Below are 12989 nucleotides of genomic sequence, written 5' to 3' on the forward strand. Positions count from 1 at the left end.
AATGGACCTTGTATGTCAGGCATCTTCAACCCGTTACTCGTGAGCACCACCGTGGTCTCTGAAGTGCCCAGAGTGCTTAATGCTCGTGTCCGATTTCGTGCTCGCGTGCACTTGATCAACGTTCCAATTAAACATCTTGGAGGAATTGCATTCTCAAGGATTGAAATCATCGTCATTTCATGCATTTATTCGTTATTTATGTCATCCATTTATTATGTTAAACTTGTCGTAGGGGTGCTCTTCTTTTGATGATGGGTACAGGCAGTGTGCGCAGCGTCACTGATCCAAAAAGGGTGAAAAAGGAGATGATCATCCCTCTCAAAGCCGAATTATATGGGAAAAAACAGGTTTGTGTAAAATACGGGACAATCCAGCGAACGTACACAATTATATGAGAGTATTCTGAGAATATTCTCCTGAATGTAAAAATTGGAGAATAATCGAGAATATTCATTTTTCTTTTAAATAATTTACCTTTTTTTACTTATTTGGTTTATATTGTGAAATATAAATTAGTTTTCATTGCCTGAAACATTTACAACAAAACAATTTTTGGTATAATAACCCCCCAACGACAACTTTTAGTTCGAGAATATTCTCATCCTCCAGGTCATGATGAGAGGTTTTAAAAGTTCGGTTATACAAAAAAGATTTTCGAAACCTTTAGATTAAAACCTTAAAATATTATTTTAAAATTTGATAAATTTTCAGAAATAAGTTCACAACAAAGGAAATTGAACCAAAGTTGATTGATAAAGGAAGCTATTCTTATATAATCACCTTCATTCTAAGATACAGAACTGTTGTTTTCTTCAATGAACATACACTTAAATTCTGTATCGCTCACATTTCTTTAAAAGTTGTGTAATTCAGCCCTATTGGTTTAATTTTCTTGCTTTCAAACTTTAATATTGTGGTCTACAAACTTCAATATACCCATTTTCTTGACGGGAAGAGAAACGGAAGAGAGAATGTCTTTGATATTCTCTCAAAGGACTACTATTATAAATTACTAGAGAATATTCTTATCAAAAATAATTATTATTCTCAAGTTATTTATCGAGATTATTTATTGTAATACATGTTATTACATATATTCTTGATAATACTCTCTGGAAAGATTTCGGCTGCTGAAGAATATTCTCTGGAAGGACTATTATTAATAACTTCAGAGACTAATTCTTATTATTTTCTATAAGAATATTCCCCAATAATTTATGAAAGTAGTCCTTCCAGAGAATATTCTCAAGGATATTATATGTAACTATATTATAAATAACAGGAAAGATCATTCTCGAGAATTTTACATCTCTAGGTCCGCACCTACCCTGGGCTAGAAACTAACGAGCTTCTTCTTGCAGGGTTCTGGGCTGTCTCACCATCATGGGTCGCCGAGAAAAGGGATATTCTGGAGCCCTATACTTGCCTATGGACAATCCATTGGACAATAAGGAAGCCATTGCTACATGAGCCCATGGGTGAAGATGACCCTGGTTCTACGGGCAGCTTTGCTGGATTCTGAAAATAGTCATATTTTTTTTCATTTAGACGCTTTATTTCTTCACAGTTCTCTGTGGCCTCCTTTACCACTTGTCGTGGCTCCCTAAAAATATCTCAAGCCCAGAGGGGGTCATATGGCCACAGGTCGAAAGCCGCTGGTATAAGGTAATAAGGTTGTTTCTGTACGCCTTCCTATTTTATACACCTATATACTTAATTACAGGGCCGTAACTAGGATTTTTGTCGCCCGGGGCAAACGACTTCGAAAATTCGATAGCTTTATAAGGTGTTCTTTGTTCCCACCTTAAATTGCCACCCCCTAAATTTTGCCTCACAAGGCAGTTACTCCCCTCTAGTTTCGGACCTTATAAATATGAGACCTAATTTATTTTGAGTGGAATGTTCACAGTTTGATATCCACGTTCACCATATTGTACCGGAGCTACATAAAAAGAATTCACATTATTATATTTTGTGCAGTATTTTAATTTTTTTTAATCACTCATCGTCATTCGCTCGATGTGAAACACGACCTGCAATTTCTGACCATATTGGCTTGACATGCATTCACTACACATTCTTGAATATCAATGGTTTTTTTTTTAAATATGAAAAGTTAGTGTACCAAAGGGTTTTACATTTTTCTCCCATTTCCATCGCGTGTACAGGATTGCATTATCATATGTCTATCTAGTGTATTTACTTGTTAAAAAAAACCTTTATAATGAAAAAAAAAAACCTTCAATTTTTCTTTCACTGCGTTATATAATTTTGGTTTTTAATTAAATTAAGTAAATTTTATGTTTTGAATTTTTTTTCAAAATTTTTCTCAATTTCAATGCTCTTTGCTCATTATATTGGCCTATATCATAAATGAATTATATTTATATTTTTTTAATTTTTTTTTTTGCACTTTCTTATTTATTTGTTTTTATTTGCAGACACCTTGTTGTGCGATTTGCCTGTCGTGGCCTCAGAGTTTGTATTTTTATATTTCGTTTCATCAAAAAGTTCTAGAAAAATATCATTGATTTGTTAAAATTACGTAAGCTAAGTAAACGAATAACTCGAATAACCATACTATCAGTGCTTTCGAAGTGGGAAAAATGGGCTGAATGAGACAAATAGATATTATACATGGTTCTTTTGAAAATTTTCACACATTTCCTGCTAAGACAGACCTTAGATTGCATCACTTTCTTTTCACAAAATTCCAATGTATATTGTTTGATTATTTTGTACTATTTTTTCTATTTTCTACTCCTGAAGTGCGGTTCAGTTTGGCTATGCCCCCAATGACCTCGATATTGTCGCTTAGTATCCCTCGAAAACCGAAAAATGAAAGTTAGGATAATCCCAGAACTGCAACCCCTGCTCATTAAATATTCTTTTCCCCAAAAGACATCAAGTAAAACTCATTCTACTCGATACATTACACAGATCGAAACTTCACGAAAAATTAACAGCTTCTTTTTAATAGGGTTAGCCTAAAACGAGATGAATTTTTGTTCCTATAAAACTATAGATCCTTAAATATAATATTTTTTCCCCCCTTCTCTTTCCTTCTTAATCATTATCTAGTAGTTTCATAAAACTTTTGTAGTTTCTTACTTCGCACCTAGTATCGATCTTCTGTAAAAAGTAAAGAAATGGTAAATAGTTATGCATGCACAAGAGATAGAGGATGAAGAGGAGAGATAAAAGGAAAGCAAAAAAAAAAAAAGTAAGAAAATATTTTTTTTTAAAGAAAAGGGGGGGAAAAAAAAGAGAGAATACACACACACATTATCGATTTCTGTACTATCAGTTGAAGATCAATATGAGTTTTAGCAAAACGTGAATCGGTATTGAACGACGTTTGGGAGCAAGCGCAGAAGATCAAACAAGAAAAAGGGCAGGCCGGCCATTATCTACCTTTGCAGGGAAAGCAACCTTCAGTGACAGGTGCACCTGAAAGCCGCAGTTCGCCTTTGCTTGCATGATTTACGCGACTTGCAATGAAACTTGCGTTTTGTTGAAGAGGAAAACGAGTTCTGATTTCGACCGGCCTTTTATTTTATTTTATTTATTTATTTTATTTTTTTTTCCCCCCCATCCAAGATAAATTTTTCTCTTGAAAAGAAATCTCTCTTTTTGTTGTTGGTGTAATCTAACTGAAAACTGACGACTTGGAAACTTCCACAACTGCAAACATATATATTTCTCTTATATATTAAATTTTTTTTTTTGGTAAAGTTTCTTTTGTATAAGGTCAATGTTTATCCGATAATTCACAATCACTACAAGAAAATATTTTTTTTCCCCCATTGTGCGTTCTTTGTATACTTACACAAGTTGGAAGAGATTTTTGTGTTGGAAAATTCAATTTTTTTCACTACAAAACCAGTAAAGATACGTGGAAATTAAGATTTTTTTTTTTTCATTATACATTCCGTGGATTCGATATTTGTTCATCTCTTACGGAAAAGTGAAACGCTTTTACAGCAACAGGACAGAGGAGAGACATAGAAATGACAAAGTGAAAAATCCCAGAATAATTGAGAATATTCAAAAAACTTTCGCTGATCTCACTGATTTTTGGATCTGCGGATATAGTTTTTACTTTTTTTTTTATTGCGAGGTGATATTAATTGGATATTGACTTTCCAACTTAAACAACTGAAAACATATACAGTGTAATTTTCTTGCATATTATATTTTTTTAGTGAACTTTCTTTTGTGTATAACGTCAATGTTTATCCGATAATTCACAATCACTACAAGAATTTTTTTCCCACTATGCCTTCTTTGTATATTTACGAAAGTTGGAAGAAATTTTTGTGTTGAAAATTCAGTTTTTCACTGCAAAGCCAGTAAAGATCCGTGGAATTAAGCATTCTACATTCTAAGAATTCGATATTTGTTCATCTCTTACAGATAAGTGAAACGCTTTTACAGAAATAGGACAGAGGAAAGACATGGAAATGGCATTTGAAGTGAAATATTCCAGAATAATTGAGAATATTCGAAAACTGTTGATGATTTGACGGATTTTCGGATGCATGGATGGCAGTTTTTTTAGGAGAGTCGATATTAATTCATTAAAATATTTAAGAATACTATATATTGATTTCTATCTGGTGTTTCCACTAAAAATTCTCACATCTTCCGAGGTGTAAAAAACTGCAGATAGCTTTCATTGATATCACAATGAAGATAAACTTGAGATAATTTTTTCTCTTGAAAAGGTTTCCCCATTTGATGCAATCTAACTGAAAACTGATGATTTGGAATTCCGCAACTGCAAACATATATATATTTTGGAAATGTTCCTTCTGTATAAGATCAATGTTTATCCAATAATTCACAATTACTGCAAGAAAAAAAAATTATTTTCATTGTGTGTTAGAAGAGATTTTTGTGTTGAAAAATTCAGTTTTTCACTGTAAAACGAGTGAAGATACCTGAAATTAAACGCTACACATTTCGTGGATTCGATATGCATTCATCTCTTTCGGATAAGTGAAACTTTTTTTTACAAAAATCGGACAGAGAAAAGACATGGAAATGTAATTTCAAGTGAGAAATTCCAGAATAATTAAGAATATTCGAATAATCTAGCTGATTTGACTAATTTTTGGATCTGTGAATTTTAGGAGTTTTTTTATTGCGAGGTCAATGTGCAAAAGTTGCTTACATATACAGCGGTTTCCATCTGGCTTTCCGCAAGAGCTTTTCGGGGGTTCCGCGATATCAAAAGCTTTAAAATTTGTTTATTGGTAAAAATAAAAATATCTATAAGTATTATAAAAATATTCATCTTTGTTTGGGTTCCGCAGAACAGTCTATCAAAGCTTTGCGCGAACTAAAAGCGCTTTTACAAAAATCAAACCGAGAAAAGGCACGGAAATGACATTTGAGATGAAAAATACCAGAATAATTGAGAATATTCAACAAATCTTGCTGATCTGACTGATGTCTTGATTTATGGATTATGGGATTCTTTTTATTTCGAGGTGATATTAATTAACTAAACTAATTCATTTAATTCTCTACGGTAGAGAAGGGTCTCGTGGGGCCGAGACCGCCTTGAATTATCCGGAAAGCAATAGAAAATGCGCATGGTATTAGTTGTTCTACTCGGAAACAAATTGTTCTTGTTTTAAAATATTCGTATAATTGCTCTTAACATCTTATTATGTTATGCCAAACAGCCTAATAACCAAACTTGAAAGTGTCTTCCCATCAACAGGGTGTCCCATAATCCCATAATCCCCCGTTGGAGAGAGAGATTTTTCATAAACAGATCTATCTGTAAGTACCACTGACTTTAACCTGCATTTTGTACTTATAGATGCAAGCACATGAAAAGTGACCTGTTTTTGTGATTTGTACCGAACCTCAAAGACGTATTTGCATGAATATGGCACCGTTAAATTTTTGGGAATGATACTTATACCAGCAGATATCATTAACTTTTGTTTGCGTTGGATATCCTAGTTTCCTGAATGGAAGTGTTTTTGAATTATGATCAAGGATCAAGTTCGGTGACGTGACGTCGCGCGATTTAACGCCAAGGTGGAAATTCGAAAAAATTCAGAGCTTAAAATTATACGATACGGATCTTTGGAGAATCTACAATACTAGGCGTGGTAGTCCCATGTCGATAAAGCTCTCGCATACCCTACCAATGGATATTCAGAGGTTTTATACCCAAAAAATCGTTCTTGATATACAAATGTACTTCCGTAATTTCATCTCCACAGATGCAAATGTTGCTACTTTTACAGAAAAAGATACCATCATGTATTCCACAGTGGCGTATAATGGGCTTGTAAAAATTTCATTCATCCATAATGAAGTCTTAAGGAATGGAAGGGATTCTTTGTCGTTCTTTTCGGAAAAAAAAGTGTCGTTTTTTTACTCACACCTATGCAAAAAGTCCTGTAAGTCAGTGGTTCTCAACCTTTGGAAGCCCGCGGCCCGAATGATTTCTTTTTTTGTGGGTGGAAGGCACGGTCATATAAACACGATTAAGAGGAACAAAAAAAAAAAAATGAAACAGGGTATCACTCACGGCCCAGTTTGACTATTTTCAGAGCCAGTGCCATCTTAATGCATGGGCCCCACCCTGCCGCGGCCTGGGGACCTGAAGAGAAGTGGGGCGTCAGAAAAACGAGAAGTAGTTGAATTTTTCGAGAATTTTCCAGGTAGGGCCTCAGAAAAATCACTTGGCCCAGGGGCCCCTGATGTTCTTAAGACGGCCCTGGTTGGAGCCTGGCGGTTGAGTAATACAGCTGTAAGTCATAATTCAGCCTTTATCTTCCCAACCGTTCATCGTAGAGATATGATTTTAATTTTAAAAAATGCTCAAAATGTGTTCAGAAATCCCCCTGTACGAGTTTTGAGAGTGAAAATGCGGTGCGCCATAAAGTAAAAAAAATCTAAATTTTTGTACGGACACCCTGTCCTGAAAAACCCTCAATTAGAAAGTTGTTGACCTGTCTCTTCTGAGGCCATAAAAAAATTACACTTTACCAAGTGCAGTATACGCTGATGAGATATTTGAATTCAAAAATAAGAGAAAAGTTGGGAAAAGAACAGCAGAAATGATGGAAAGGAGCGTTGTCCTTTAGTTTAAGCTGTTCTTTCCCAACTTTTCTCTAATATTTCAAATTATTTTTTTATGAATTCAAATATCTCAGCAAATATTGCAGTTATAAACGTGGGATTTTTTATGTTGGGCTCAGAAGAGACAGGGCAACAACTTTCTAACTATATGACATAACGCCGCTCTCCACTTGTTTATGCAAGATATACAGAAAACTGGATGGTGCGTGAAGATGCTGATTTTTCGGAAAGATGTTGATTTTTTTGGAAGAAAAATTCATTTCTACCTCTACCGGGACTCAAAACCCGGGCCCCTCGTACGCCCGACGAGTGCTTTCTAATTGGAAGTCAGAGGACACAGGGGACCGTACAAAATTTTGTAGCTTGTTTTTTATTTTATGATATACACTTTACTTTCATTCTCAAAATTCCTACAGGGAATGCTTAAAATGCGTTCAAATTTTCTGAATGCATCTTGTGTGCGTGTGAGCATTTTTTTACTACACATCTCTAAGAAAATATTTTTCACAAATTAATTTTTAAATTTTTATTTCTGTTCCAACCTCTTAGTAATAAAAGAGACAAATAAGACGCAGCGTCTTATAAGGCACACGCACATATTATAATACAAGAAATCTTCACACAGAGCAGTTGAAGCACTAACTTTTCAGTAAGTGATATGGAATCAGAGCTGTTTGAAATCGACTAAAAAATGTATCTGTTCGACCAATGATGTAATTGTTTTTTAAAATAACTTTAGACATTTGCATCCGTGCAAACGCACACGCGCTTCCTTAGGCAAATGAATGTTGGGAATCACTTGGTCTCAATACACATTGTGCACATATTCAGAAAAAAGAATTTGAATGGATCTTGCCATGGTAGGATCAGGGCTGTAACTCGAGAGGGGATCGAAAGTTGCACGGGCCCTGGGTAGCAACCTTAAAGGTACGTCCACACTCAGCAACAAGTTGAGCAACAAATCGCGCAGCACTTGTTGTTGTGCGACTTGTTGCTCAACTTTTCAAAGTTGCAGAACACGTCCACACTCATATACAAAGTTTGTTTCTCAACTTATTGCTGGGTGTGGAAGAATACCTTAAGAATATTTTATGAATGAAAAGTGAAAAATATACAATGTAAAAAAGTGAAATAATCATTTAAAGATTAATTCAAAAAACATTGAATTGTAAAACGTTGTCTGTTACGGGGGTTGCAAAATCAAGTTTGTCCTTCTTGATGAAAATCTTAGTTATACGGCCCTGTTTAGAAAATGATTATACGAATTTAGCTATAATAGCTGTCCAAAAAGATATATATAAAGTTAACTTCAGCGATTTTTTCATCTTGCAAAAATCATCATACGTGTATCTGGGAGTACAAATTCGATTTGACTCTGGAAGCATCATTGACAAAACCATGAATTGGTAGGCGTCGTACTGCAAAGGTACTGAATATGATTCAACAAATATCAGCTTCTCGAAACAATGGGACTGCTATGATCAAAAAGTGATCCAAAACCGATCATTGAGCTTCCAGCATTTTTCAGAACGTGGCTACAAATCTAAGAACACACAGAAATATGTTTAAAAATTACTTCGCCTCTCCAATAGTCCTGACCTCAAATTTCACTGCAAACTGTGGGCTAAACTAAGAACATTATTATGGAAAGCTTCGTGCCAGTAGTGAAAAACTAAATTTTTAAATCGCGGAATTTAATTCCTGTGGCCACAAAAATCGACGGTCTCTGAAAGGACCAATTATGGTCATTTCGAACAGTATCTGCATTATACCAAAAAATAAATTGAAATATCTTTGTATATAAATATATATTTTAATTCATTCCACTTGTAGTACAGTCGAACTTGGTTAACTCGAAGTCCAAAGTCACTGGAGAAAAGTTCGAATTAGCCAAGTGATCTATCCTGGACCTGTAAAAGGACTAAAAATCGCAACCTAATCATCAACATTCACATAAGATAATATTTATAATTATTAAGTCTTTATCATCAATTATAAGAAACTGTTCCCAAATTTTAATAATTTATAATTATAATAATTGATCTCAGATACTACATTATTCCACTGTTCTGGAATCAACATCACTGTAGAATTTCTTGACCATGTTCAAAACCTGATTTACGGAAAGAGTTCATGGTCATCCGTTACGAAACTCTTTCCCAAATTTCGTTTACCATTCTTATGCTATTAAGGAAATATACTTCCATTAACGCATTACAATTTAAACTTTCTTTACTCTCAATGACGACAAAAAGATTCAGATTTTGAATGTTACACCTTGATCCATAGATTGAACGAAATGATCTGTATTGGTATACAGTCTCTATGCACCCTAGTTAAACAATGTTAGAATGGGCATTAAATTTAAGAGTACAGAAAAAGAGAATTTTCAAACTCTTTTATAAGTCTTTAAAAGTTCTTAAATTAATTTAAAATGATTGATTAAAGCAGTCTGGCTTTTTGTAGAATTTTTCCAAACTAAATTTGCTCATACAAAAATTATGATTTTTTCCCCCAAAAAATTCAAAATATTAATCCAAAATCCAATATATTCGAAAAAAGTTCGAATTAAACAAGAAATTTTAACATTAAATTAGATAGAAAACTCAAGGATAGTTCGTAAAAGTTCGAATTAACCAAGTTCTACTGTATCACTTCGAGAGAGAGAGAGAGAAACACACATTTCCAGATTATTTCTTCATCTGTACTCTTTCAGATTCTTTAAATAATTTTCTAATTTTGTACATACTCTTAATACGAAGTCTTGCCGTCTACAGCGACTGAACCACTAATTACAACGCGAAATACAGCCATTTTTCGCACTTAATACAGTCTAATCAATAACACGACGAACCAATATCGAACTTTTCATTTAGTCGATTCTTATTTTTGATCAGGATGAATGTTGTTCTCCGTTGCCGTTCGTATTCTCTAAGGAAACGGTACAGTATTTCGTTCGATAACATTTTTAAGATTATCCGAAAACTCCGGTACACCCTCCCTCCACTCCTGAATTATAATGCAATTAATAGTTTTTAAACAAGAGGATAATGTTGAGAGCACAACTTGGGGAAAGGTTTATCTGGCGGACGCATTTCTCAAACAGAGTTTTGAGAAATGTTGTTGTCAATACCCTCTTTTCTTCCAATTTTCAGACGTTCTGCTGTTGTTTTCCCCCTTTCGTTAAGTAAATGATTTAATTAATTTTAATTACGACTGAAGAGGAGATAAAACAAGTGCCACAAACTCATTAGTGTCTGGCCCAAGGGGAAAGAGATTAATCGCTTTCTCCTTCAATGCAAATGCCTCCTAATTTCCTGTAGTTCATTTTCTTTTATTTTCCCTCGAGGAGGGAATTTGCTTTGTTCAGCCTGAATTATATCCCTGTTCGAGAGTAACAAAAGTGTTCAAACACTTAGTTATGAGAATGTTGTTCGTTCGACACACAATGTTGTTTTCACTGTGTTATAGAATAGATTCGAATTAGCCTTTCTTTGCCCAATGTTTTTTTTGCTCTGAGGAGACTAGATTTGGTGATTTTTTTTCTGGAACAATTCAGACCGAAAGAGGGACTTAGGACTCCAAACAATATTCACAAACTAATTACCCCTCAGTAATTACCTGATTACCATGTTTAACATAAATACTTCGCCATTTTACATTACTGTATAGCGCTTCATTTAAAATGCTCAACTTGAAAATCGGATTCGTATCTATGATTTTACAGCTCGGATCAGATGCAGGTCGTTTTTAATTCACAGGCCTGCAGACCATGGGCCATGGTTTTTCTCGCCCCTCCCCCAACACTAGTAAATTTATAGTGTATAAAAAAACGATTCATATAGCACTTTATGACTAGTGCCTGTTTTTTGTATCGGCAAATTTTGTATCGCCCACGACCCACAAATTTTCAGAGCCCCGAAATTGGTTGCCTTTTGTATTATAGGCACGGGTTCCTTTCCCTCCCCACACCTCTTCCTCAAAAAACACTATATATATAAGGAAGTCTATATATATAAGTAGTCTTATACATATATATAAGGAACAATTTACATATAAGTCCCGAAAATTCATATTTGCCCTGAACTAGAGCCGTGTAAGCAAACATGTGTGAGATCATAAGAATGAATTTACAAAAGATTCATCGTCAACAATTCACCGCCGAAATATTCACCGGAAAACAATTTACCGAAAGGGAAATTCACGACAACAATTCTGCACGAGTGATTGAGCGAATGAGTGAGTTAATGAATGACTAGGTGAATTGCCGACTGAGTGAGTTAATGAATGAGTGGGTGAGTGGCCGACTGAGCGAGTGAGTGGCTATGCAAGAAAGAGGCCGCGTGTGTGAGTGAGTGGGTGAATAGGTGAGTGAGTGATCAAGTAGTGAGCGAATGAGTGATAGAGTGAGTGAATGAATAAGTGAATAAACGTGTGAGTGAGTGTCCGAATAAGCGAGTGAGTGACTGAGAGAGAGTGTGTGTATGTGTTTTGATTGAGGGATTTTTCTAACTCGGCTCACTTATTCCTTGCCTCATTTTCTCGCTTACTCTCTCATTTGTTCACTTACTTGCTCATTCGATAGGTTACCAACTGTTGTCGGTCATTTGTCGGTGAATCTCCTTTCTGGTGAATTGTTGTCGGTGAATTTCCTTTTCTGTGAATTCCTTTTCTGCTATTGCGTGACGGCGAATTTTCAGGACACGGTAAAAATGCACATGATATTTTTTACAAAAATCAGGCATTTTGTTTCTCATAAAATTCCATCTAAGAAACAAATTCACGAATATCCATGAAAAATACCATTCCATTGAGCATTAAAATACATTAAAAAATAAGTATTAAATCGGATATTAGAGTAACATACGCATCAGAGGAAATGTTTTATTAGAAATTTTTTAAATTGCAAAATTCCTAATTTGAGATTCCGTAATTATTATAAGTTAACGTAATTACGAGCCTAATAAGTGGATATAGTGTAACTGTTTGAGTATTTTATGGGAACTATGATATTCTATGAGAGAACTCTTGAAAGAATCCTAATATTTCAGCTTTTTGGGGTAAAAAACTGAATTTAAATAAACGTAAAACACAAAAAAAAATTATAAAACAAAGAGGATTAGGGAGGTAAACAAATAAAAACGGAACAAAAAAAAACTAAAATACCAATCAGTGGAATTTCTGGTTTTTTAGAAGTAATAATCTGTAAATCTTTTCATTATATACCACCAAATTTCTAAATACAATATACATGATTTTTGACATCTTCAGATATCATGACATCATGTTTGCCGACAATGTCTTCAACATAACACAATAGAAAAAAAATGAATATACAGTGTATATAATGCACACAATTTCCTGTAATTGAGTTTTAAAAAAATTTGTAGTAGAAATGTTGAAAAATGTTAAACATGGATTCACATGATGAACGTCCATTGATTGTCATGGAGAACAGATTTAATGTCTTAAGCCGTTGCTATGTTTGTTAATGGACGCATGGTCCTAACAGGGAGGGAGCCCAAGTGACTTATGATAGTTTTCACCAAAAATGTTGCCAATCGTTCGCGAAATTGCCAATTATTGCTCATAAACAGCCCTTGGCGGTACATGAAATGCTACAGCAAGTCCACAGTGAACTAAAATATATTCACGAAAAAAAAGAGTGCTTGAACATATATGTGATGAATATTTACATTTATAAATACAGTGAAATCTCGATAAAACGATACTCTTCACAATAATAAAAAAATATCGTTGTAGATGGGTTTCGTGTTACATCGAGAGGTAGCAGTTTAATATCAAACAAGAGGCATTTTCACATAAGATTTGATTAAAAAACGTTGTAGAGGGATTTATCGTTATATCGAGTATCGTTG

General features: G+C 34.4%; 1 protein-coding gene across 7 annotated transcripts in view; it reads right to left on the reverse strand.

Moving 5' to 3' along the window:
• The window catches only part of LOC149073501 (uncharacterized), a 215016-nt gene that overhangs the window by 63988 nt on the left and 138039 nt on the right, over window positions 1–12989 (reverse strand). The gene's annotated exons all lie outside the window — the stretch shown is intronic.

This window comes from Pholcus phalangioides, unplaced genomic scaffold (assembly GCF_987345545.1).
Source record: "Pholcus phalangioides strain wild (caught in Gottingen) unplaced genomic scaffold, Ppha-v1.0 ptg000017l_1, whole genome shotgun sequence".
Taxonomy (NCBI): Eukaryota; Metazoa; Arthropoda; class Arachnida; order Araneae; family Pholcidae; genus Pholcus; species Pholcus phalangioides.